The 27,886-nt window shown below is 47.1% G+C and overlaps 1 long non-coding RNA gene across 1 annotated transcript in view; it reads left to right on the forward strand.

Annotated features, from left to right (window-relative positions):
• The window catches only part of LOC135186524 (uncharacterized), a 152,524-nt gene that overhangs the window by 95,174 nt on the left and 29,464 nt on the right, over positions 1-27,886 (forward strand). Inside the window, exon 3 of the long non-coding RNA XR_010307000.1 lies at positions 27,727-27,861. This is a non-coding gene — a long non-coding RNA (uncharacterized LOC135186524). The remainder of the gene's footprint in view (positions 1-27,726; positions 27,862-27,886) is intronic.

The following is a 27,886-nucleotide window of genomic DNA, read 5'->3' on the forward strand; positions in this document are numbered from 1 at the left end:
ATCATAGACTGGTTTAGGTTGGAAGTAACTTCAAGGATCATCTAGTTCAAACCCCCTGCCATAGGCAGGGACACCTCCCACTGGAACAGGTTGCTCAAGGCCTCATCCAACCTGGCCTTGAACACCTCCAGGGAGGAAGCATCCACAACTTTCCTGGGCAACCTGTGCCAGTGTCTCACCACCCTCACTGTGAAGAACTTCCTAACATCTAGTTTAAATCTCCCCTCTTCCACTTTAAACCCATTATTCCTTGTCCTGTCATTACAAGACCTTGTAAATAGTCCCTCCCCAGCCTTCCTGTAGCCCCCTTCAGATACTGGAAGACTACTCCAAGGTCTTCTTGAAGCCTTCTCTTCTCCAGGCTGCAGAGCCCAAACTCTTGTAGCCTGTCCTCATGGTAGAGCTGGTGCAGCCCTCTGAGCATCTTTGTGGCCTCCTCTGGGCTCACTCGAACAGTTCCGTGTTCTTCTTGTGTTGGGGGCTCCAGAACTGTACACAGGACTCTAGGTGGGGTCTCATGAGAGTGAAGGGGCAGAATCCCCTCCCTTGCCCTGCTGGCCACACTGCTCTTGCTGCAGCCCAGCACACGGTTGCTGTCTGGGCTGCACTCACACTGCCAGCTCACGCTGAGCTTCTCATCAGCCAAACTCCACCATTTGCTCACTCATCAGTCTTGTGGATAACTGATCTCAACACCTTCAATGCACAGTAATTCTACACCTGCATTTATTTCTGTCAGCATTCGTGTTCAGCTGTCATTTCCACCTCAAAATGGAAACAAAGATAAGGATATTTAATGTGTCTAACAATAGAAGCAGGTTATCTGAGGGCTGCACAGCACTTGTGAACAGCTCAGCATGCTCCACAGGAGAGATACACTGAGCTTCAGCTGCTGCAAATGAAAACTTCCTCCTGATTGCAACACAGATAAAGGCAGCAAACTTCTGCATCATCCATACAATTCAGATCAGCAATTTGAATACTCAAGGCTGTGATTTCTATAAATACAGCTCAAAAAGGAATATGAAAGAGGTTTAAGTTTTTTGGTCTCTTTTTTCCCTTTGATTTTTTTGCTTGGTGCTAAGCTATGCAACATGGCAGTTAGAAAATGAGTATGTTAGCATGGTGAAGCTCCTCAGGCCTCTCTCCTGGGGCCAGTGCTGTTCAATATCTTTGCTGGTGACATGGGCAGTGGCATTGAGGCACCTCCAGCAGTGTGCCTCAAGCACTGTGGTGCAATGGACTCACTTGAGGATAGGGATCCATCCAGGAGGATCTTGACAGGATTGAGAATTGGGTCAGTGCCAGCTACATGAGGTTCAGCAAGTTGAAGTGCAAGGTTCTGCAGCTGGGCAAGGCAAATCTCAGGCACAGATCTAAGCTGGAAGAAGAGAAGGCTCTGGGGGGACCTTAGAGCTGCTTTCCAGACCCTGAAGGGATCCTACAGGAAGACTGCAGAGGGACTTTCATGAGGCTGTCGGGAGACAGGACAAGAAGGAATGGTTTGAAGCTGAGGGAGAGCAGGGTTAGACTGGATCTTAGGAAGAAGTTCTTTGGTACAAGGGTGGTGAGACTCTGGAATAGGCTGTCCGTGGAGATCATGGATGCATCCTACCTGAGTGTGTTCAAGGCCAAGTTGGATGAGGCCTTGAGCAACAGAGTCTAGTTGAGAGGTGTCCCTGCCCATGGCAGGGAGGTTGGAATACATGATCTGAGGTCCCTTCCAACCTGAGCCATTCTGTGATTTTAACTCAGAAGACAAATCAAATTAATGATGTGCTCTATAAGTGCTTCCAAAAGCTGGGCTTTATGTTGTTCTTTTTTAGCTGCCTTTGAAGATTTTGCTCTGAAGTGACTCTGATCAACACTGTGCAAAACCTACTCTTTCTTTTTTCACTGGCTTTGCTCTATGTTGATTTAAGTTCTGGGGGCTTGCAGAGCCTTACATTATGCACCAAGATTTAAAAGGACAATTACGTTGTTTGTGTGTGATTCTTACCACAAGCAATAAATTGGTCTGAGCAAAACTCAGCTGAACTCTTGAGAAACCTGTTTGCTGTTATCAATTGTTAATAAATAATTCATACAGCTCTAATTGCAGGCTCTGAGGATTATAAACTGGATTTTTCATCTTGAAATGCACTATTTTTTTGTTTTTATTATGCACAGACTTAACAGCCAGAAGGGAACACAAAGCTCATCTAGACTGCACTCCTGTATAGTGTTATCTCTTTAATGTCTTTATCAGTGATCTGGACGAGGGGGTTGAGGGCACCCTAAGTGAGTTTGCAGATGACACTGAGCTGGTTACAAGTCCTGACCTGCCTGAGGGTAGGAAGTTCTGCAGTGAGACCAACCTGGCCAGGCTGGGTTGATGGGCTGAGGCTGTTGGGATGAGATTCAGTAAGGCCACGGGCTGGGTTGTCTAGCTGACTGGATAGGGCTGGGTGCTAGGTTGGACTGGATGATCTTGGAGGTCTCTTCCAACCTGCTTGATTCTACGATTCTATGGGTCCTGCGCTTGGGTCACAACAACCCCATGAATGCTCCAGATTTGGGGCAGAGTGACTGGAAAGTTGCTCAGCAGACAAATAGCTGCGTGTGCTGCTTGACAGCTGGCTTTGTATCCAGGTGGCCAAGGCCACCAGCACCCTGGCCTGGATCAGGAACATTGTGGCCAGAAGGACCTTGCTCGGCATTAAGAAGAGAAGTCTTAAGGGAGACCTTATTACTGTGGACTGGTATATAAAGTTTACTACAGACCAGGACATAAAGGGTGGCTACCAGGAAGATGGAGACTCTCTTTATACATGAAGTCCCATGAGAAAAACAAAGGCTGATGAGGACGAGTTACTGCTGGGAAGGTTCCAGTTGGGCTCCAGGAGGAAATGCTCCCCCATGAGCACAGCTAGACATTGGAATTATCTCCCAGGGGCAGCAGTGGAGTCCCCTACACAGGGCAGTTTGAAGACTCAGCTTGGCAGGGAGCTGGGTCACCTCATTTCAACTCCACAAGGTTAGACCAGATGATCCTTGGGGTCCTTTCCAACCTGGCATTCCATGATCTGAGGCTGTTTCTGTGCTGTTTTGTCTCATTTTGTTCAGAATGCTTCGCCTGCTCATTCCAGTTCTTTGTTGAGATCTTCACTGTCCAGCCTGCCAGCAGCTCTGCACTCCTGCATGCTCTGACCAGCAACCACCTTGCTGCCCTCAAATGTTCTTTTGTTGAAAGCAGCTCTTGAGGGGGATTCACATTTCCCTGGAGTCTGCTCTGTGACTGAGCTGTGCCATGTTGCTGGTGCCACTTCTCCACTGGGTGAACTGCCGTGTGCCAGCTTCTGGTGCTCGGTATGATTGCGTGGGCTGGCTTCAAACAGAAACAGCCACAGGGGAATCAAGAGGCCTGTGGCATGACTCAGCATTGATATTTAATCTTAATAACCTGTCTTTAGTGTTTAAATAGAATGTTCAAGTTCTAGGAACTGTCTGTGTGCTGGGCAGCTTCTGCTTTAGTTTTCTTTGCTTCAAGGAACCCTTTGAAATGCTTCATCTGCTTGCAGATGCATTTCTTAGTTAATTGTGAATATGCAGCATGGTGACAGATGCAGAGGATGTTGCCTTTATCCTGATCACATTAAAATGAGTTGCATTGAATATTCTGTGATGCTGGGGGAAATTGCTTAATCCTGCTCCTTCTTGGAGGAGACTGAGTAGCTCCTCATATGAAACGGGAAACCTCGGAGCTGCGGAGCGCAATTGCTGCCTCTGAAAGTTCAGCACAGGAGGTATAGGATTTCTCCTCGTGCAAGTCAGCGATGATTTCTGGGCTTGTTTATCACATAAATGTTATCTGGCAAATTATTAGACAGTTGCTATGGAAACAAAGACCTTCTACTAGAAGGATTTCTTCCCCGAAGTAGTTAAGACAATGCTCAGACCTGCAGCCCTGCTGCAGACAGTCAGCTCCTGAGGATGGAAATGACAGATAACAAAACACATTGTTTAACTGATAGCAGAGCCGTTTGGAAATCATTTATCAGCTGGCCTTTGCTTTTCTGGCAAAGCCAGAGATGTGTTAAGTGAAGTGCAAATGTGTGAAGACACTGAAGAAAAATATCCTTTTATTTCGTGTGCTTCAAAAAGATAATGTAGATGTTGGAGTCTGCTAGAGCAGTGTGTGAGACACGGAAAGCCTGGACAGGTTTCTCTTGCTGTTCTCTGTTGTTTCATGAGAGAAAATGACATCAAACTCCAGCTGGAGGTAATGTTAATTGCTGACTGCTGAACTGGGCAGAAGGAAGCCTAGAATTGTGTCTTCCTTCTGAGGAAGTATTGCAAAAGGGGTGACAAGAGTCTTGCTCATGGAAAAGATGAGACAGAGCTGTTTTGCTCTTGGTTATCCTCCTTAAGGATCAGTGAAAGTGGTGCCTCCAGTTTATCTAGTGAAGAAAGGCAGGATATTGTATTGAAAAAGCTCCATTTTCCATGCTGCTTTCCACGTGTCCTCACAGTTTATAATCTTCTCAGCATGTTTGATCCATCCCATGAATCAGGCAGTTATCTGAACCTCTCAGCTGTCAGTTTAGAAGATGTAGTCCTTGAATTTGTAGAGAAAAATGTAGAAGGTGTGAAAGTTAAAAATGAAATCAACCCCAGAAAGTAAAGGAAAAAACCAAACCACTTTGCCTTTTTTCTTAGCCCTGCAAGTTGGAAGCCGATAGCCAATACCTTCTAGGCTGAGCTGTTTTCCTCTTTTGGAGCCAGCATCACACTGCTCCCATGAACATGCTCCACATTTCCATGAGTAGAGTTAGATAATGGTTGGACTTGATCTGAAAGAATGGTCAGGCACTGAGTCACCATCCCTACAGATGTTCATGTGTGGATATGGCACCTGAGGACATGATTTTTTGGAAGGGTGGTGTTGGTTTGGTGGTTGGACTCGACGACCTTAGGGGTCTGTTCCAACCAAAACAGTTTTATGATTCTATGATTCTCTCTAAAGGTCCTTTCTGACCAAAACAACTCTGTGGTTCTATGCTCTGCCTATGAAGTGTTATCCTACGGTGACTTCCAACAGCACTACTCTCAGCTTGTGAAGCAGCAATCTGCATCAAGTGCAGGTAGCAGTTACAGACCTAGGAGAGGGAGAGTCCTATGACAGAAGCACAGTGGAGAGTTGAAGTCAAGCTCCAACCAAATGGCCTCTGCTTTGGCAGCTGACACCAGCTGAAGAGCTTTGCCAGTGCAAGAACCATGGCTAGGCAGACTGTGGCATCATCTTTATGGTGTGCACAGCAAGAGCAACAAAGGGACATTCTCTGTCTGCTTTTGATGAGGTTTTTTCTCCTTCTCAGCAGAAGGGGAGATGAAAGGCCTATTGATCTAAAGCAAGCAGAATTCCTATTTATTTTCAGTTAGATTCTCACACACAGGCTAATGTATTGCCACAAATTGTGTCTTAGTGGTAAACAAGAAGCCAGCGGTGTGGAGGGTTAAAAGACCAGAGCAGATTTATAGAGCTGGATTTCTGTGCACTGAACACACATGTGAGATGTGTGAAAGCCAAAAGGACTCAGCTAGGATCAGAAGAAGGCAGAAAGCAGTGTCCATCACTGGGTTAAAACTGCATCAGCTATTTAGCAAGGCAACAAGTTCTTTGTCAGCAGAAAGACAATTAAGGAGATCTGGAGACATCATCCAGGGAACAGGAAAGCCCTCAGCAGAATAGTGAATTGAGCTGAAAAAGCTCAGCTCTGCCACACAGTTGATGTCCTAGGATTGATCCTCCTGTCCAAAATGCAGAAAGAGAAGAATTGCTCTGCCCTGTTGTTTTGGAAACTGCTGAACAAATAGAAGAAACTGTAGGATGGATGTATTATTTTTTTTGCCCTGTGGAAAAAAAAAAGGACTAAACCAAACAATGCTTCCCACCACCTCCAAAGGAAGATGCTTTTGGAGCTGTGATTGATGCCAAATCTCTCTCTCTCTAGACTTTTTAATAAATATACAGATATCTGTTTCACAAAGAGCACAGCAGTGTGGTTCTGGCAGCCCTTTTTAGCAAGCTGAGCCAGGCTTTGTGTGCATTCAGCACCTCCTTTGGGGAGCCCATTCCCTCCTGCTGCTGCTTGGATCACGTTCAACACCTGAGGTGTTAACATATTTTTAATGGCACAGAGGACTTTAGGATTACAGAGATGATTTTTTGTTAGCTAGGGAAAACCAGTAGAATAATACCCAAAGGCAACCAGACATTTGGCAAGGATGGGGATAGAGGCTCCAGTTTAGCAGATCTGTAGTTTTCAAGTAACAGAAATGAGACAAGAGAAACGATCCCAGCAATGTGCACAGGTGAGTCTTCACTAACATCTGTCCTGATAGTCCACAGAAAACCTGCAGAATCCCAGATTTTGAATGATGTGGATCTCACAGGCTTTGAGATGTTGCAGTGCTAGCTTGGAGAATGAATTCTATGCCAGAGGTCTTTTTCAGCAGATAGAAATATCAGAGAGAGGAGCTTCTGAGAAGCAGTTTTGTTATTTCTCTGAGGCTGAGGCAGGTATTTGCTGCCTTCAGTTAGGTGTCATGTGAAAGTGGAATGTCACAGCCATCACAGGCATCCAGCAGAGATGACAGCCTTGTGCTTTTATCTGAATGAGAAGTCAGTGATGGCTGCAAGACAGTGATGGCAGCAGGGGACAGGAACAGGGAGGCTGGGGTTAAATTGTCTCCTCAGTCAGAGAAAATCACCTATGTATTACCTGCAGTTAGAAAATTGTCGGCACCACCCCCTTAAGTTGCCCTGCAGATCATCCAGCATCATTCCTGTGGAAGCTGGACATCAGATTGGCAAGAATTCAAGCAGGAAATGTCAATGGTAGAAAGCAAGCAGGAGCTTGACCTTCATTTCTAGAAGTAAGGCATGTAGGTAGAGTGGGGAGAGCTGGGTTTGGGGTCTCTGCTCCTGAGGGTGTTTGTGTGCTGCTAGCTGGCCAGGCTATCGAAAACAGCTTTCTCTGGTCAACTCCATGAATGCTAAAGGCTGTGGTTGAACTCAGTGCTTCAGGCTGCTCCAAGTCTGCTTTCTGCTTGGTGGCTTTTGGGCATGGTTTGGCCTGGGCTGCCCACTCTGCCAGTTCTGGACTGCTTTGGGCAGATGAAGGTGGCTCTAGGTGTGTTCAAGAGCGGATTTTTGAATCCACAGCATTCTCCATTCTCTAACTCTGTCAACGCTGGGGCTAAGCCATGACTCTCAGCACCACATCTCTACCTCTTTGAAACGCCTCCAGGGACAAGGATTCAGCTACCTCCCCAGGCAGCCTGTTCTAGGATTTGAGAAACCTCATCTAATGTCCAACCTAAGCCTCCCTTGGTGCAACTTGAGGCTGTTTTCTCTCATCACTCATTAGTGAGGAGGGGAGACCAATATCTCACTCTAACCTCCTTCCAGGGAGCCATAGGGAGCAATGAGGCCACCCCTCAGACTCCTTTTCTCCAGACTAAATAACCCCAGTGCCCTCAGCTGCTCCTCACCAGGCCTGTTCTCCAGACCCTGCACGAAACTACCCAAACTTAGCAAGTGCTCGAGCAGACTTCAGCCTAAATAACACTGACTGCTCCTTCAACTAGCAGTAGGGAAAAAAAAACCAAATTCAGAAGCCTGAGTGGGCAAAGAAATGCATTTTATATGTCAGCAGCAGTGTCTGCCTTATTATTTTTTGTCAGCTCTTGCATGATGATTAGGTTTCTTAGAAGTGATGGCTTGCCAATAAAAGAAAACATATGCTTGTAGAAATGGAAAGGCTGAGCCAAGTTCTCAGCCTGCCTTTATTTAAATGTGATTACCCCAAAATACAGTTATTGTGATCACAGATTTACACACTTAACCACTTAAGGATAATGCTAAAATAGCTTTGATGATCAGATGCCAGACTTCTGCACTTGTTCAGTCGAGTGGCAGTCAGCTCAATCCTGCATATTAAATTTTAGAGATAAATTAGATCCTGGCAAGCAGGAAGGTCTGGGCCTTTATGCAAACAACAATTAAAAGTCAATACCACTGAAATGTAACAATCAGAAATCTTGGAAAATTAATTGCCTCTGTCAATTGTGCTTCAAGGAGAAGGAGCAGGGCTGTAGGTTCTTGAAATGCAAAATGCAAGGAGAGCTACAAGGATGGAATTGAGTGAAAAACACTGCAGTGACTTCAGAAATCAGAGGGACTTGATCATGGAGACCTTGATCCAGTTTGAGGCTTAATTTTCTGTTAACTTACATTATTTTACTCCAGGCTTTGGTTTTGTATTCTTTTAACTTGCCCAGTTCTGGTGTCTCCACCACAAGGAGGACACAGAGCTGTTAGAGCGAGTCCAGAGGAGGGCCACAAAGATGATCCAAGGGCTGGAGCATCTCTGCCCTGAGGACAGGCTGATGAGGGAGCTGGAGGTGTTCAGCCTGGACAGAAGAAGGCTCTGTGGAGACCTTAGAGCTGCTGTCCAATACTTGAAGCGACTCTACAGGAAGGCTGCAGAGGGGCTTTTCCTGAGGGTATCCAGAGATAGGACATGGGGGGATGGTTTGATGCTGAGGGAGAGCAGGGTTAGACTGGATCTTAGGAAGACATTCTTAGTGCCAGTGTGGTGAGACTCTGAAACAGGTTGTCCAGGGAGTCTGTGGATGCCTCCTGCCTGGAGGTGTTCAAGGCCAGGTTGGATGAGACTTGAGCAGCTGAGTCTAGTTGAGAGGTGTCCCTGCCAATGGCTGGGGGGTTGGAGTAGATGACCTTTGAGGTCCTGTCCAACTTAAGCCATTCTGTGATTCTATGAAACAGCATCATTTTGGTCTGTTTTTTGGTTACGTTGTCTTTAGCTTCCTATATCAGGTTGGTGAAGACACACATTACTATAAATAAAGAATCCCTATCCTATTTCTATTTTGTACCTCAGCAGCAAGGAATTTGCAACTAAGGTTTTGATAATATTGAAGACATAAAATTTCCTGCTCTGTGTGTACCAGGACAAATCCTTCACTTGGTGTCAGAAAAGGCAATGTGTTGGAGGAGGTCAATCCCTGCCTTTCTGGTGCAGGCCTCTGAACCCAGACCAGGGATGCTAAATACCTAGCAAGGCAGGCTTTGCTGCTCCATGAAATGCACTCATCCTCTGCCCAAAAGCATGTGCAGCACAGAGCTGGAATTGCAGCCACAGGCCCTGGCAGTGAGATGTGCCAACACATGGGCACCTGGGCAGCTCTCCAAGCTCTTTATGTGACAGTGGTTCTGAGCATTTTCCCTGTCTGCATATTTGTCAGAACACTGTCTGAAGGCAGAGGAGTGAAAGAAGCAACCTACACAACTTGTCCTTCTTAGCTCATCTATGAAACCTCTGCCCCCCCTGTCTCCAAAGCACTTCTGTCCACTGAAACCCACTGGTGTGTTTAGATCGCTGGGGGGTTCTAGGCTGCTCAGTAGTCATTTGTGATTGTTGCCCTATTAATTTTTCCTTTTGACATGAAGTAGTAAACCATGAACCTAGTACCAGAGCTGCCTTTTGCTGCAGTACAGGGAATCTGTCCTTCTAGAGAGCAGATAGGAATAAGCTGAATGCTAAACTCTTGACCTCAGCAGTGCACAGAACACTGAAGAAGCCAATGTGATGTTAACAGAAAGATTGCACCTGAAGAAATCCCATTGGAAAGCAGTTGTTTGGTGTCCCACTTGTGTTGGAGGGAAGTATGAGTACTCAGACCAACAGCAGCCCCTGTCTTGACTCACGTTAAGGCATTCTGGGCTGTGACACTGTCTGAGAAAGCAGGAAGGAAGTGGCTGCCAGGGCCTAGCCAGGGGGTGGTGGTCAGTGGTTCCTTCTCACCCTGGCAGCCAGTCAGAAGTGCAATCTCTCAGGGATCAATATTGAGCCCAACCCTGTTGAATATCTTTGTGAGAGATCTGGATGCTGGGCACTGGAGCATCCTGCTGATGTTTGCTGATGACACCAAAATGAGTGGAGAGGCAGTGTGCAATAGCAGTGGGCAACAGCAGAGCACAGCTGAGCTCAGCAGAGAGCAGGGAAGCAAAGCACATTGTTCACCTGCATATCTCCTTTTATCAATGTGGGCCGAGATTAGTTGCCCCTTGGACACAGAATGGCCAAGCAGGATGGCAGCTAGCCAAACCAGACCATATTAGGCAGAGCCATAGGCTCACTGTTCCCTAATCTGGGCAAAGCACAGGCCTTGCACTGGGCAGGCACAGCTTATTGTGTATGCCTTGTTTGCCACAGGGCCCTGGGCAGGCCAGACTCAGTGGCTGCAGGCTCTTTTGTGTCTGTTTGCTGTGCTTGCCTGTCTGGTGGAGCAGACAAACTTGCCTAGGCAAGGCAGGACATGTATAAGCCTATTTTGGACCTACCAGGCCTACCACAACATTAGGTTATCAGCTGGGCTTGATGATCTCAAAGGTTTTTTCCAGGCCCAATGATCTCCTCTGACACACTCCATGTCTGTACCCAAGGACCAGATATTACTGATTATGTGGCTATTAAATAATCCCATTAGTCACAATTCCCCCCTGCACTGGGGGTAAAAGCAGTTTTTCTTTGCTGGCAATGAGGAAAACCATTGTGAGCATGCAGTGATTTCTTATTACCTGGCCTTCATGTGTGAAATAGGCAGTGGCCAAGAAAGTCTTGAAGGATCTCCAAGAGATGTGGAGGAAATCTGTCTCCATACCATGAAGGATGAGGCTGGGAGAGCTCATAGGGAACACAGTTGGTGATCTTGCCCAGCACAGGAAGGTCAGATCTGTGACCAAGAAATCTCCACCAGTGAACAGAGTACTGGAAGTTCAAGAGGGAGGTGGTACTTTGATACGGGGTTTATTCATTGTCTGCTTTTTTGTGTGGCAGATTTTTCCACCAAAACCAATGCTCAGTGAAGAGCCACTGCAGCTGGCAAGCCACGCTGTGGTGTGTGCTCTCACCTTGCTGCATTCAGTCTCTGATTCCTGCTCACCTCAGCAAATGCTGTGGAGGTTGTGCTAGGCAGCACAACTCCCAGAGCACTTCTGCTGCTGGCCTGGTTGCTTGCTTAGCAAGTATATTAGTCCTGCTTTTCAAGCCCGCAGCTTGGGGCTGCCTGAAAGGGCTGCCTGAAATGCTCTGTCCTGCAATCCTGCCCTCTGGCCAAGGGCTGCTTGAAATGCTCTGCCCTGCAACCCTACCCTCTGGCCAAGGGCTGCCTGAAATGCTCTGCCCTGCAACCCTACCCTCTGGCCAAGGGCTGCTTGAAATGCTCTGCCCTGCAACCCTACCCTCTGGCCAAGGGCTGCTTGAAATGCTCTGCCCTGCAACCTTGCTCTCCAGCCAAGGGCTGCCTGAAATGCTCTGCCCTGCAACCCTGCTCTACAGCCATCACCTGTGACATGGCCTGGGGGCCATTCCCGTCCTCAGCCATTTCTCTGCTGAGGCAAAACTGCTCACAGAGAGGCAGCGTTTCATGCCCCCCAGAACACAGTCAGGAGGCAGCAGCTCTGCAGTGGCAGTGTGGTCTCTGTGCAGGGAGCAGCAGCTGATCCCTGGGCCAACAAACAGCGAGGTTATCGCTGACAGCTGCTGCTGTGCTGCCTTTGCTGGGCTCTGGATGTGCCCCTTCAGTTAGGCACAGCAGAGCCTCCAGCCTTGTTACGGTCAAAATAAGCAATTCAGGGAGTTAACGCAGCTCCTCCTGACAGAAGTAGGTCATGAAGGGATCTTCTGGGCAGCTCTCTCACTGCTGGCAGGCTAGAGACTCCCACTCCTCTTGCCCTGCAAACAGAGGGACGTGGAACAAGCAGGAGCTGGGAGGGTGTCTTCAGAAGCCATGTCCAGGAGAGGCCTCATGTCTGCAGCCTCAGGTGTGAGATGTGCAGCATTTTGTCATCTCTTTTAATGACCCTTTGAGAGTATGTTTTGAATGCTGATGTGCCACATTATGTCTTAGATTTCAGAATACTTGATTCATCAGTTGGAGAACGTATCTGGATGCTGTATGGTAATGCTAGGAGCTAATATGTCCTTCTAGAGTCAGCTAATGGTTAGGCTCCACGATCTCAAAGGTCTTTGACAGCCAAAATGAGTCTGTCATTCTCTACCCTTTATTACGATTTCATAGGCATCTCTCAGTTAGCTGGAGTGTGAAAACCAAAGATGAGTAAAGAACTGTGCCACTCATTCCCTAGCCATGTGGAGCCACTTAGTCTGTTGTTTCCTACCTAAACCTCACTTGGGACAACTTGAGGCCATTTGCTCTTGTACTATTACTTGATAATAGGGAGAAGAGTCCAACCCTCACCTCACTCCAACCTTTCAGTTGTAGAGCCCAATGAGGTCTCCCCACAGCCTCTTCTTCTCCAGACTAAGCAAGTTCCTTCAGCTGCCTCTCACCGGACTCATTCTCCAGACCCTTCTTGTTAGTATACTCTTAGTATTCTATAGTGTATACTTATTTACTGTTACAATGTTCTAGATTTTACTTGAACAAAACACATTTCCTGTACAAAAGGAAACCAAACCAAACTGACAACAATAAAACCCCAAACCAAAACAAAAAGCAACCAATCAAAGAGAAAACAACAAAATAAAAGGGGCTCACAGGTATTGGTTTTGCTTTTCTTTTCTTCCTAAAATAATGTTAAGGCTTTTAAAAGATGATAAACCAAATCACTTTTGGTTGCACTGGTTATTGGTATGCCAAAATACAAATCTAAGCATTAGTGTGGAGCTGTGTTTTCCCCAGACACTCTCCTCTGCTGCACAGGGAAAGATGGAATAGAGAAGCTTGGATATATTTCAATAAAGTCATTTGTTGAAGTAGGTCTTAAGAGGCTTAGTGGTAAAGGAAAGAAAAGTGTAATTTGTGAAATGTTTACTTCTGTTATTTTAATGATAGGGGAGAATGAAGGCAATCATTTAGATAAAAAATGATATTGCTCTTGATTGTGTAGCAGCACACAGAGTCTGTTCAAGGGGAGAAGGAATAGAAAGATGATTCACTGTGGGACAAATAGATTGAGGGCAATATGATTATAGATTTATTGAATAATGGGCTCGTGTGTGAGTGGTGTAATTTGTGAAGTGTTTCTTGAACCAAGATCTCTTGGCCAAAAGGAGCTCTACTGCTGGACAGGAGGCTTCTGTGAAAATCATCTCTGTGGGAGATGAAAATGGAAAGGAGAGCATGTTTGCTCATCCCTTCTGTTCCTCCCTATGAAGCCTTTTACAATGACAGAAGACTCACTGTCTCTAAGGCCTGCCTACCTATATGTGGCCCTCTCTACATGCATGATCTGCATGCTAAGATGAACTCTAAGATTGAGCTTTTGTGACTTGGCCCACTAAGGCACCCATTTGTTATTCCAGTCTTTCTTTGATCTGCCTTTTTAGAGCTGCCTTCCAGTGCATGAAGGGATCCTACAGGAAGTCTGCACGGGGACTTTCATGAGGGTTTCTAGAGACAGGATAAGGGGAAACAGTTTGAAGCTGAGAGAGAGCAGGGTTAGGTTGGAGCTTAGGAAGAAGTTCTTCAGTAGGAGTGTGGTGAGACTGTGGAATAGGCTGCCCAGGGAGAGTGTGGGTGTCTTCTCCCTGGAGGTGCCCAAGGCCAGGTTGGATGAGGCCTTGAGCAGCTGAGTCTAATTGAGAGGCATCCCAGCCCATGGCAGGGAGGTTGGAGTAGATATCTCTGAGCTTCTTTCCAACCTGAGCCATTCTAAGATTCTGTGATTCTTTTAGAGGCTACTATTTCTGCAGAAACAGTGGGGAGCAAGATGGAGATTGCTGCCTCACAACCCATCTGAGTGAGCAGTGAAAGCAATGAAATAAAGATGCCACAGGAAATCCAGGTCAGGCTCAAGAGAGCTCTGGGCAACCTGATCTATTTGAGGGTGCCCATGCTCACTGCTAAGGGAGCTGAACTAGATGACCTTTGGAGGTCCCTTTCGACCTAGACCATTCTGAGATTCCATGATTCTATGAATCACTTGCAAAAGCTTTCCCTTACAAATCAAGGAAGTGGAAAACAGAGAAGTTGTTTTCTTTCTGGCATCTTAGAATGTTCTATGAATCCTGCAGTGCATGATAAAACAACAAACCAACCAAACAAAAGAAAGACAAATAATTTTCACACTTCAGTCAACTAAGACTAATTTATTAATTTGGATCAGAATTAATGTTTCGCTTCTTTTGTTTTCCTCTTTTCAGTCCTCCAGGAAAGAACTCTAACACTGGCACTCCCCAGATTCAAATAGGAGAATACGTGATGTGAGAACAGGTCTGATGAGGAGCAACTGAGGGAACCTCATTGCTCTCTACAGCTCCATGAAAGGAGGTTGCAGTGAGGTGGAGCTTGGTCTCTTCTTGCTAGTATCAGGGGATATAGAAGGAGAGGAAAAGCCTGAATTTTTGCTAGGGGAGGGTTAGGATTAGGAGAAACTTCTTTGCAGCAGGAGTGGTCAGGGATTGGAACAGGCTGCTAAGGGAGGTGTTGGCGTCACTGTTTGTAGAAGTGTTCAAGAAACATGTGGCCATGGCACTTGGGGCCATGGTTTAATGGCCACGGTGTGCTGGGTTGATGGTTGGACTTGATGATCTTTGAGGACCAAAGCAGTTCTATGATTCTGTGCTGTAGAATCTCCTTCTCTGGAGACTTTCCAAACCCACCTGGATGTGTTCCTGTGTGACTTGCCCTGGGTGCTCCTGCTCTGCCAGGGGGGAGGACTGGATGGGGGAGTGCAAATGAAAATTGCTGAACACTTCAGCTCGTGTTCTAGACCCTCTGCGTGCTTGACTGTCGCTAAAGCAACAGATGAGAAATGACCCTATCGCTGTCTGGTAGTGTTAATTTCAGTTTGTTCAGGACTTATCTTTTGATTAGAGATTGATCCTTTGTCACTCACAAGCAATGACTCTGGGTGGTGTGATGAGGAGGTAATGATTTACGCACAGGAGCAAGCCCTGGGCAGCTGCAGAGCGCTTTGTCAAAGCCGTGTTTATTTACGCCAGGTGAGCATTGGCCTTGCCATATTTACTGCATCCTGAGCGGCCGGTTGTGAATAAAAGCAGGTCCCTGTTCATCTGCAGCAGAATGAAAGAGGCCCTGAGCTGCTATAAACAGCTGTAACACCTCAGGCCTTGGCAGCTGTCTGTTGGAATTATGACTTTGTATTCAGAAGGTGCCCTCATCTGCAGTCGCTACTGGTGGTGGGCAGTGTGTTTCCATCTGTTTATGGTCCTGTGGTGAGGTACCTCCAGACACATGCTTATTAGCCTACTCTTTTCCTCAGGTAATGCCTTTTCTGGGGCTAGAAATACTTCTAAAGGCCTCCTATAGCAGTGTCAAGGATCTCTGGCCAGAGATCACCATGGCCACGGCACCTGGAGCAGCCTTTGCCCATGACAGCAGTGGTAGGGGTTCTCAGTTTTGATTTTATCTCTTTCACCAATCCCATTGTCTGCTTTTCTCTTTTTCATCTGCTAGACATTGCACCCAGTCCTCCAGTCCATCAGAACAGGAACAGGAAGTGTGTGTGAAAGGAGAAGCAGGATGAGGACATTGTAATTACTTCCACACAAGGGAATTCCCTAGAAACAAAAATTAGAGGTATCATTGTTAGATTACATTTGAGGTAGTTCTATCTAGAGAAGAAATCCTGCCTCTGAAATAGGATCCAAAGTTGTTTCATTGATGCTGGAAAAGGATGAATCCCAGATTCATTGAGATTGGAAGAGCCTTCCCAAGATCATCAAGTCCAACCATTAACCCAACCACCACCATGGCCACTAAACAATGTCCCCAGGTGCCATGGCCACACATTTCTTGAACACCTCCAGGGATGGTAACTCCACCACCTCCTTGGGCAGCCTCTTCCAATCCCTAACGATTCTTGCAGCAAAGAAATGTTTCCTAATTTCCAGCCTAACCCTCCCTTGGCACAATTTCAGGCCATTTGCTCTCATTCTATTGCTAGCTACTTGGGAGAAGGGGCCAACCCTCACTTGGCTCCAATCTCTTTTCAGGGAGTTGTAGAGAGCAATGAGGTCTCCCCTCAGCCTTTGCTCCAGACTGAACAACCTCTGTATTTCGTGTGAATTATGAAAGAAAAGCACTGAAGTGCAAACAAAAAGCAAAAGCTCTCTCACAGGACCATGTTCCAGTAAGAGTGCTCTGCTACTGTTTTGAGTGTGAGAAGCAGCCTCCCACAGTAGGGAGGTTGGAGTAGATCACCTCTAAGGCCCCCTTCCAAACTGAGCCATGATGATTCCCATATTGTGTGTTTAATATTCATCCTGCCTCTCCTCTGAAGTGTCTTTTCTTATGGGGTCTGGAGCACAGGTCCTATGAGAAGAGGCTGAGGGAGCTGGGGTTGTTCAGCCTGGAGAAGAGGAAGCTCATGGGAGACCTCATCACTCTCTACAGCTGCCTGAAAGGAGATTGTAGTCAGGTGGAGTTGATCTCTTCTCCCAGGCACCCAGTGACAGAACAAGAGGACACAGTTCTCAGCTGTGCCAGGGAAAGTTTAGGCTGGATGTTAGGAAGTTCTTCACAGCAAGAGTGATTTGCATTGGAATGGGCTGCCCGGGGAGGTGGTGGAGTCGCCATCCCTGGAAGTGTTTAAAAAGAAGACTGGATGTGGCACTTGGTGCTGTGGTTTAGTTGATTAGATGGTGTTAGGTGATAGGTTGGACTTGATGATCTCGAAGGTCTTTTCCAACCTGACCTGTGATGCCCACAAAAAGAGGAAGCACCTCGTGTTCTTTGAGTTAATTTTGTTGCATGTTACGTGAACCCTCAGCCAGCAGCAGAGATGTAACGGCAGGAGGCTGCAGGGCTGCTGTCCCACTGGTGAGCAGTTAGTGCTGCCAGAGTGCAGCCTAGCTCTGCTCTGCACACTTCACAAACATTTACATGAGCAATAATGTTATTTACCAGTTGAGCACTGCTCCTAGTTCATATTCTTCTAGAAGCAACAACCAGAGCCAGCTCTTATACAAACAGAACAATTAGCAGCCAGATTCAGTTGCCTATCTGCTATAATTACTGAAACCACAACAACTGGAGTCTGCTGATGCAAGCTTCTCAAAGAGCTCTTAAATGACATAAACATTAAACTTGTCATTAGGGGCTGCAAGCTGCAGGATCTCTTCTGGGTCACGAGGCACAAAGCATCCTTTGATTCTTCTCCATCCACCTCTTGTTGTTTTAACCATTAGTCTGCATCAAGATTCCACTGCTGCCTTTGATCTCTCTACCCCATGTGTAAATGAAGTGAGAAGTCAGAAATGGTTGTGGTGACTGAGTCCTAAGGACCATTTGTGGCTACCAGGGTGAGCTCCCCTGCTGATATGGTGGGCGGGGAGTGCTGTGGAGGTGTTTGCTTTATTTTCCTGGTGGTTTTAGACTTTTCATCATTTTAGACTGATGCCATCCTAAAGATACCTGCAGAGATGCACAAGTGTAGTGGTTTGAACCGCATCATCTTCCCCACTGTCAGAATCGCGAATTATGGCTGTGGCATTGTGATGGTTTTGAGGCTGGGTGCCTTTAAGAACCACAAAGCTGAGGGCCTCTAGAGGCTGGAGAGGCCCAGAAGGTGGACCACAAAGTGTATTTCATTCCCCTAAGTCCTGCATCTCCATAAAACTGGCTGCAGAGTCAGCTTTCTTCCCTTTTCCCTCCCTCTCTGCACCCAGGAAGATGCACAGGCTGTTACATCCTGCGGGGGAGCGAGGCCTGGTTTTGGCCTTGGCAATGCTGCCAATTGGGTCCTGGAGCTGCCAAGCCAAATTTTAGCTGTGTCACAATAGTTTGGGATGGGGGATAGAGGATGGCATTTGAAGCCTGGGTTTGTTGGCCTGGATTAGAGGGAGGTTTGTGTGAAGCTTTGTCCAAAGGAGGTTCTTGGAGAACAGTGGCTGAGGTGGGCTATGGACTTTGTGTATTTGATACTGTCATGTGTAGTTATGAATTGCCTTTCCATTTAAAATCTCCATTTCTATCCAATCCCCTTTTGTAGGTGGTAAAAGAGCATCTGCCTTGCTCTAAACTAAGCCAGGCACTTATGAGTGGGTGGCTGCCCAGTGACAGGACAAGAGGGAATGGGCACAAATTTGAACATAGGAAATTCCATCTAAACATGAGGAGGAACTTCTTTTCTTTGAGGGTGGTGGAGCACTGGAGCAGGCTGCCCAGAGAGGTAGGGGAGTCTCTGGAGTCATTCAAAACCCACCTGGAAGCCATGCTGTACAAGCTGCTCTGGTGGAGGAGTTGGGACTTGATAACCTCCAGGGGTGCCTTCCAGCCGTTACCATTCCGTGAGTCTGTCAATCTACATACCTGTAATATACTTATCTGAAGGCTTCAGACCTAAAAATATGATTTTTGTTTTCCTAAGTGATCAGAGCTCAGACCTTTTGTGCTGTTTCACTCACTTCACATCCCTCACACCTGAGAACAGAGGCACAACGTCTGACAAGGGCAGCTGTAGCTTCCTTGGCTGCAGTATGAGTAGACATTAACGTGCACAAGCTTGTGACAAATACATGGCTTAATTGAATGACCACAGTACAGAGGAAGGTTTTTCACTGTAGGAAGCAAACAGGCAAGTGGAGGTGCCCTTTTGGATGTAAGCTGATGATGAATGCAATGTGAGATGAGCTCCGAAGCGTGCCGGTAGCCTGCTAAACCTCCTCCGTGTGAGTTCTCATGGGAGGCTGTACAGATGTATTATGTGTCACACGAAATAAACTGGTCCAGTTGTAGCTGAGATTAGTTCTTCTCTCTTGCCTCTTGGTTTCTGGTCAGTCAGGAGTGATGTGCCTGACTCCATTTCTGCCTCAAAGCAGAGTGGTGCGCTGGAAGTAATTAGAATAACGAGCCATACCTAGGAGAGGTGGCAAGGTGATCTGTTGTGTGGGACCCAAAATGAACACAGCTGTTGACCAAGGTGCTCAAGGTGATTTTGTAGGCACTGCATTGGCTTAAGTGCATTCTGCTTAGTTCTTCCTTCTTAATGGATTTATCTGTGGCACCACACATTTCACCTTGCAGTCTTTCACAGCAGGGGCTGGATGATGCAATTTCTCACAGAGGCAGTTGGTTCTGTGTCCAGGTGGCCAACAAGTCCAAAAGCATCCTGGCCTGGAGCAACAAGACCAAGGCAGTGACTGTCTCCCTGAACTCAGTGCTGGTGAGGCCACACCTGGAGTCTTGTGTTCAGTTTTGGGGCCCTCACTACAAGAATGACATTTAGGTGCTGAAGCAGGTCCAGAGAAGAGCAATGAAGCTGGTGAAGGGTCTGGAGAACAAGGCTGGTAAGGAGCAGCTGAGGGACCTGGGGTTGTTCAGTTTTGAGAAGGGGAGGCTGGAGGGAGACCTCATGGCTCTCTACAGCTCCCTGAAAGGAAGCTTCAGTGAGGTGGAGGTTGATTTCTTCTCCTTAGTAACAGGAGACAGGATGAGAGGAAACGTCCTTGAGTTGCAGCAGAGGAGGTTTAGGCTGGATGTTAGGTTCAACTTCCACAATTAAAGGCTTCTCAAAGCCTGGAACAGGCTGCCCAAGGAGGTGGTTGAATCTCCATCCCTGGAGGTGTTTTCAAAGAGGCAGAGAGGTGGTTGCTGAGGGGCATGTTTTAACCCTGGCCTTGAGAGAGTTAGAGAATGGTTGGACTGGATGATCTCAAAGGGCTTTTCCAATCAAAACAAGCCTGTGATTCTGCAATCCTCTCTACTCAGAGCTAGGAAAAGGGTCTTCAGCCACAATTTTGTGTGGGTAAATATTTATATGTGTATATAATTAGTTTGTTTTGTTTGTGTTTGTTTGTTTGCTTTTTGTTACATACTTAAAAGGTTACCAAGGTGCATATTTTCTGGGTCTAACTGAAGCCAGATTTTGCTGAGATGTGAAGGAGTGTGCTTTTCACTAGTGCAGCTTTCAGAGGTACAGTCTGACCCTGTTCAAACTGGCTGCTTGCTCGCTTATTGCTGTGATTAATGAAGCAACAAACACAGCTCCTACTTCAGTGACCTTCCCACTCCCCACCTAGTCCCAGCTGAGATGACAGCTGTTTTATTCATACTCTGTATCTTTTCTGAACGACATCTGGAGCACCTCTGCTATTAGGACAGGCTGAGGGAGCTGGGAGTGTTCAGGCTGAAGAAGAAAAGATTCCAGGGGGACATTATAGCTACTTTCCAATTCCTGGAGGGATGGTTGCATGCAGACAATGACGATCAAGAGCACAATGTCCACTTGGAGACCAGTGCCAAGTGGTGTCCCTCAGGGGTCAGTGCTGGGACCAGTGCTGTTTAACATCTTTGTCAGTGATATGGACAGAGGAATCAAGTGCACCCTCAACAAGTTTGCAGATGACACCAAGCTGTGTGGCACAACTGACTTGCTAGAGGGCAGGGATCCATCCAGAGGGACCTGGACAGGCTGGAGAGCTGGGCCTAGGCCAACCCCATGATATTCAACAAGGCCAAGTGTAAGGTCCTGCACCTGGGTTGGTGCAATAAAGGCTGGGTGGCAAATGGCTGAGAGCAGCCCTGAGGAAAAGGACCTTGGGGTCTGGGTTGATGAAAAGCTCAACATGAGCCTGCAGCTTGAGTGCAGCCCAGACAGCAACCCTGTGCTGGGCTGCATCAAGAGGAGCATGGCCAGCAAGGCAAGGGAGGGGATTCTCCCCCTTTACTCTGCTCTCCTGAGACCCCACCTGGAGTCCTGTGTGCAGTTCTGGAGCCCCCAACACAAGAAGAACATGGAACTGTTCGAGTGAGTCCAAAGGAGGGACATGAAGATGATCAGAGGGCTGCAGCAGCTCTGCTATGAGGACAGGCTACAAGAGTTGGGGCTCTTCAGCCTGAAGAAGAGAAGGCTTTGAAGAGACCTTGGAGTGGCCTTCCAGTATCTGGGTTGGAACTGGATGATCTTTGAGGTCCCTTCCAACCTAAACCATTCTATGATCCTACAGGAAGGCTGCAGAGAGACTTTTCATGAGGGTGTCTAGAGACAGGAGAAGGGGGAATGGTTGAAGCTGAGGAAGAGCAGAGTTAGACTGGATTTTAGGAAGAAGTTCTTCAGTAGAAGAGTGGTGAGACTCTAGAATAGGTTGCCCAGGAAGGTTGTGGATGCTTCCTTCCTGGGGGTGTTCAAGGCCAGGTTAAATGAAGCTTTGAGCATCCTGGTTTAGTTTAGAGGTGTCCCTGCCTATGGCAGGGTGGTTGGAGTAGATGATCCTAGTGGTCCCTTCCAACTCTGACTATGATTTTATGATTCTATCTCTTGGGTCCCTTCCAACCTGAGCTGTTCTGTGATTGTCTGAAATTTGAGTCAGCTGGTAAAGATAAAAGGTGCACTTGTCATGGGATTTAATCAGCAGTCCCTCTGCAGCCTTCCTGTAGGATCTCTTCAGGTACTGGAAGGCAGCTCTAAAGTCCCTCAGAATCTTCTCTTCTCCAGGCTGCACACCCCCAGCTCCCTCAGCCTGTGCTCATAGCAGAGGTGTTCCAGCCCTTGCATCATCTTTGTGGCCTCCTCTGGACTCACTCCACCAGCTCTGTGTCCTTCGTATGCTGGGGACAGCAGAACTTGTTGCAGGATTGGAGGCAGGGGCTCAGCAGAGCAGAGTCAAGGGGCAGAATTTGCCCATGTTGTGCAAAGAAAAGACTCCAGGTCATGTTCCTGACAGCTGTGGTTATGAAAACCTCTTTAGTTGGAATATTGCACAGTCTGAGAACTCGACTGGGTGTCGAGCTGGCCAGAATGGGCAGGCAGACATTTTGTTTTGGCACACATGGCCGAGCAAATAAATTACCTCTGCAGGTCTCTTGAGGCAGAGGAGCATGCTCACAGGAGCACAAATCACTCTTTTATTTTTCTCCCAAAATATTAATGAAAATTAGATTGTTGATTCTTTAAATAACAGTAGCAGAAGCAGCAAATAGGACCAATTAATCTTTATGAGTAGATAGATCCATCATGGTTATCTGCTGGTGTTGCGTTCCCACCAGCCCCTGGAAATGGGTTTAGGAGAGCAGCAGTGCTCAGCTGTGAGGGCCAATTTGTCTGATGTGCTTGGGCAGGTGGTGCCGCCTCCACAGCTTCAAAGGCTTGCAAAGAGGAGAGAGGCTTGCATCAGTATTGCTCAAGCCTGAGGAAATACCTAAGACTTCACAAGAGTTTTCTCTTCTGGGAGACTGAGGAGCAGCTGCAGCAGCACAGGAACTGGGTGTTGTGCACACTCTAGTGAATCCCAGAATGGCTCAGGTTGGAAGGGACCTCAGAGGTCGTCTACTCACACACACATGCACACCCCACACACCCCCCATGGGCGGGGACACCTCTCAACTAGGCTCAGCTGCTGAAGGCCTCATCCTGCCTGGCCTTGAACACCCCCAGGCAGGATGCATCACAACCTGTTCCAGAGTCTCACCACCCTTGTACTGAAGAACTTCTTCCTCAGATCCAGTCTAACCCTGCTCTCCCTCAGCTTCAAACCGTTCCCCCTTCTCCTGTCTCTGGACACCCTCACAAAAAGTCTCTCTGAAGCCTTCCTGTAGAAGGGACACTTTGTTAGCCTGTGATCTAGGGAAGCTTGTCTGGATTTGACTTGGGGGAGTTGATAGTAAAGCAGTTGGGCTTTGTGCCATGGCTGTGTTTGTCAGACTCTCCTAAGCATATGTGCATGCAGAGGTTGGTAGCTGAAGGAGTGCTCCGATTTTGACTGCTGAGCATCCCATGCACATCAGTCTTCACTGAGAAATGTTTGTCTGTGTTATGGAAGGTAAGGACAGAGAAGGGCAAGGAGCTGGGGAGGGCTTTGGAGAGCAAGGCTTGTGAAGAGAGGCTAAAGGAGCTGGAGTTATCTTGGAGAAAGGAGGCTGGGGGAGACCTCGTTGCTCTTTAAAGCTCCCTGTAAGGAGCCTGAAGTGATACTGGCATTGACCTCTTCTCCCAAATAACTAACAACTGGATGAAAGGCTATGGTCTCAAGCTGCACCAAGGGAGGTTTAGATTGGATGTCAGGAAGAATTTCTGTCCTGCAGGAGTGGTCAGGCACTGGGACAGTGCCCGGGGAGGTGGTGGAGTCATTCACCCTGAAGGTGTTCAAGAACTGTGTAGACATGACACCTGGGGACATGGTTTAGTGGAGGTGTTGAGTAGAAAGTGATCTTTGAGGACTTTTCTAACCCTAATGGTTCTACGAAAGGAGATTATAGAAAGGTGGGCATTGGTCTCTGCTCTCAAGTCACAGCTGACAAGACAAGAGGAAATGGCATCAAGTTACACCACAAGAGCTTTAGGGAAAACTTCTATGCCAAGAGGTTTGTCCAAGACTGGAACAGGCTACTCAGGGAAATGGTTGAATCACCATCCCTGGATGTATTGAAAAGCCATCTAGACATGGTGCTTGAGGATATGGTGGACTAGTGGCCCTAGTAGAGTGAGATAATCATAGGATAGTTTTGGTTGGAAGGGACCTCCAAAGGTCTTCTAGCCCACCTCCCCTGCAGTAAACAGGGACATCTTCCACTACAGCAGGTTGTTCAGAGCCTTGTAAAGCCTGACCTCGAATATCTCCAGCGGTGGGGCCTCAACCACCAACTTGGGCAAACTGTTCCAGTGTTCCTGCACCCTCACGGTGCAGAACTCATTCCATGCATCCAATCTAAACTTGCTCCTCTCTCATTTCAAACTATTGCCTCTCACCCTATCACTGCAGGCCTCTGCAAACAATCTCTGTCTGTCCTTGATGATCTTTCCCAAGATCTTTTCCAACCACAATGATTCTGTGAAGCTGTCCCAGCTACTTGAAAACGTAGCATGGATTAGAAGCTCTCTGACTGTGAGCCAAGGCCATTACAACCCTGAGACTATTTTACACATATGCCAGTAGTGGGGCTAAGATATGGGAAAGCAGCAAGGGAAAAAAACAATCAGTCTGAAGACCTACTTAAACTATTTTTAAACAGGGGCTTTTGGCATCAAGCCCAGGAGCAAATGTGAATGGTGGGTAGAGGAATGCATGCTGCTCACTCCAAGCATAAGTCACAGTGGCAGGTTGTTTAAGCCTTAGCTGAATTGTGCTGCTCTTAAAAATGAGAAAACCCCTGTAACCAGAGCCTTCATTATCTTACCAGGTGGCAGACAGAGCTGGTGAAACACCTTTAGATGGAAATGTTCTATGTGATGAATGGTAGCATTTATGACAAATATCCCATCGTGTTCCTACGGAAAGGACTGACCTCACAGCTGAACTCGTGAGCACTAAGGGTTTAGAGCAGCATCACAGAATCATCTGGGTTGGAGCAGACCTTTAGCATCATATAGTCCAACCTTTCTCTAACTCTGCCAAGGCTGGTGCTAAGCTGTGGTCCTCAGCACATCATCTCTGCCTCTTTGAAACACCTTCAGGGATGGGAATTCAACCACGCAGTACAAAATATCTGAGCCTGATTTTGGAATCCTCCCTCATACAAAATCCATTCACTTTAGTGATGGTCAAAAGGAAGGAAGTTCATGTTCTGCATGTGGAAGTTGGGTTTTGCATGTGTAGGTGTGGACACATGGCCATGAATGTCTGTGTACCTGGATGTGTCTGCAAAGCAGAGAGAGAAATGAACATTTTGTTTCTGTGTCACATATGTGCCACAACTGCTGACAGTGATTAAAGCAGGAATAAAACAAGGAGAGATGATGTCCAAGCATGCAGTGATGTGCAACCATCCAGATGGCAAATAGTCTCTTTGCATTCTGCAAACCCACCCTTTTATTTAATCCCAGATTTTATTTCAGTACAGAATCACAGAGCTGTTTGAGTTGGAAAAGCCCTTGGAGATCATTGTGTCCAACTGCCAACCCTACACCACCATGGCCACTATACCATGTCCTCAAGTGCCATGACCACAGTTTTATTGAACACACACAGGGATGGATTGGATGGTTCCAATCCCTGAGCACTCCTTCAGCAAAGAAACTCTTCCTAATCTCTAATCTAAACCTCCTCCCCTGGCACAATTTCAGGCTATTTAATCTCTTTCTATCACCTGATATTTGGCAATGTCTTATTTATGCCAGTTTTGTTCTTCTGCCAGGACACTTCTTTAATTTATTAGCATAGGCATAGCTCCCTTTTTACAAGGTGATACTTCAAAGAGGGCTGTCTGGATTCAGACTTCAAAGGGGCTTGGCTTTGTGGCCACATGGCAAACCTATATTGTTGGCTGAGCTACAAACCTGGCCCTTCAAGTCCACTGGGATGAAAAGCCCAGTTCCCAAATACCTGTAGTTAGATGAGATTTCTCTTCTCTTTCTAACAAGTAATAGAGGAAATCATAGAATCATGGAACGGTCTAGGCCAAAAGGGACCTCTAGAGGTCATCTAGTCTGGCCCCCCTGCAGTCAGCAGGGACATCCCCACTAGACCAAGTCACCCAGGGCCCTGTCAAGCCTCACCTTGAATGTCTCAAGTTACACTATGGGAGGTTAAGGTTGAAGATTAGAAGAAACTTCTTCCCTGAAAGGGTTCTCAGAGCCTGGCACAGGCTGCCCAGGGAGGTGGCTAAATCCCCATGCCTGGTGGTGTTTCAAGGAGGCAAGGATGTGGTGCTCAGAGACATGGATTAGCAGCAGACTTGGGAGAGTTAGAGAGTGGTTGGATTCAATGATCTTAAAGGTGTGTTCCAATTGAAAAGTTTCTGTGATTCTAGAAGCTCCAGAAGCAGGAGCACTTTGCCTGGCAAGCTGCCCAGGACAGGAGTGGGGAGCCCTGGCTGAGGCTGCCTCCAAGGATTGTGTTTGGTGGGAATTCCTCACCACTCTCTCAGCCTTCACAGCTTGCAGGCATTGGCAGCTACAGGCATTCTGAGTTCATTAGGTAGCAAATTCACAAGTTGTTCTCAAGAGTCCTTTGTGAGTATTTGTAGAAGAAGTGGCAGAAACAAACCCATGGCAGGAGCAGAGATGATAAATCTCAGCTGGAAGTGATGCAAAGATAAGAAAGGGAAGGTGCCTATTGCAGAAGCAAGCCTGCTCTCTCTGGCAGCACAGGGTTAGAAAGCATCTTCTGTACCTTTTCTTTCCTGGTGTTGTTTGCCTATAAACACATTGAGGTCTGGGAACTCTGAAGGGTTTTCTTGCTCATCACAAAAGAGTTGCAGAGATTGAAGGTCAAGAGGTAACCTTCTCGTTGCAATACATTTTCAGAGGCTGAATCAATACCTAGTTCACAGGAATGGAAAGAGCTTCTGCCAGCATTTTTCCTGTTAGGGACAAGTACAGAATGAATGCAAAAGAATACTCCAGAGCTGCTGAGTCATTGTTCTTCAGTGTGAGGATGTTCTTTACCTTCCTCTTAATTTTCTGAGAAATAAAAATACTCAATTTTAAAATCCTTTGCTAGAAACACATTGAGGATAGGAGGTAAATTAAGACAAATAGGAATGGAATGCAGTGAATAGAAATGTAAAAGAACAATAAATGAATAAGAAACAAATGAGATGAGGGTGCTGGAGCCCTGAAGCAGCCCAGAGAGGTTGTGGAGTCTCTCTAGAGACTTTCCAGACCCACCTGGATGTGTTACCATGTGGCCAGCAGGTGATCCTGCGCTGGCAGGGGGTTTGGGCTGGATGATCTCTGCATGTCCCTTCCAGCCCCTAACAGTCTGTGATTCTGTGATTCTCCTGCCACATAGGGAAAACTTAGACACAGACTTATGCCACAGTAACAGGCAGACAGTCCTGGCAGGTCCTGTAGCACAGGCAGTGATGCCTATGGCATTGTCAGAAGCCCTATGTTTGAGTATGTTGAGGTGCAATGCAGTCCAACACATCTTGCAGAGCCTCATGCTGAGTAACCCCTAGCTAAAAGCCTCATGTAGTATTTGTAGCCCTGGTTTAAAGAGGTAATGAAGGCTTTCTCTACACAGCCATGGCTTTGGTCAGAGCTACACTGCTGGTAGGGGTGCAGACAGCAGACACTGACCTGAGAGGAATAATTTGTCCAGGTGGCCAAGAATGCCAATGGCATCCTGGCCTGTGTCAGGAATAGTGTGGCCAGAAGGAATAGGGAAGTACTTCTGCTCCTGTACTCAGCACTGATTAGGCCACACCTTGAGTAATCTGTCCAGTTCTGGGCACTTCAATTTAAGAAGGATGTTGAGGTGCTCAAATGTGTCCAGAGAAGGGCACCAAGGCTGGTGAGGGGGCTGGAGCACAGCCCTGTGAGGAGCAGCTGAGGGAGCTGGGGGTGAGCAGCCTGGAGAAGAGGAGGCTCCGAGCAGACCTCATTGTTCTCTACAATACCCGAAGGGAGGCTGTATCCAGGTGGGGTTGGTCTCTTCACCAAGCACCCAGTGATAGAACAGAAGGACACAGCCTCAGGCTGTGCCAGGGCAGGTTTAGGCTGGATGTTAGAAAGAAGTTCTTCACAGCAAGAGTGGCATTGGAATGGGCTGCCTGGGGAGGTGGTGGAGTCACAGTCCCTGAAGGTATTTAAAAAGAGATTCAATGAGGCACTTAGTGCCATGGTTTAGTTGATTAGATGGTGCTAGGTTGGACTTGATGATCTCAAAGGTCCTTTCCAACCTGGTTAATTCTGTAATTTGAGCAAGGACTGGAGAGAGAGATGGTTAAGATGAAACAATGACCTATGTGCTCCAAAGGGGCTACTGATTTTGTGTGCCCTATTTTTAGGTGCTGAAACATCTCGGTAAAGCTCAGAGTGGGGTGAGAAGCAGGAAGCCACCACCGAAGTGGACATGAGTCCCTGTTTTAGCACTGCTTTGCACAAGAGGAAAATCCCAGGAGGAGTCCATGGCTATTTGAGAGGTGAGTGTTTCCAATGAGCAGAACA

This window comes from Pogoniulus pusillus, chromosome 25 (genome assembly GCF_015220805.1).
Source record: "Pogoniulus pusillus isolate bPogPus1 chromosome 25, bPogPus1.pri, whole genome shotgun sequence".
NCBI lineage: Eukaryota > Metazoa > Chordata > Aves > Piciformes > Lybiidae > Pogoniulus > Pogoniulus pusillus.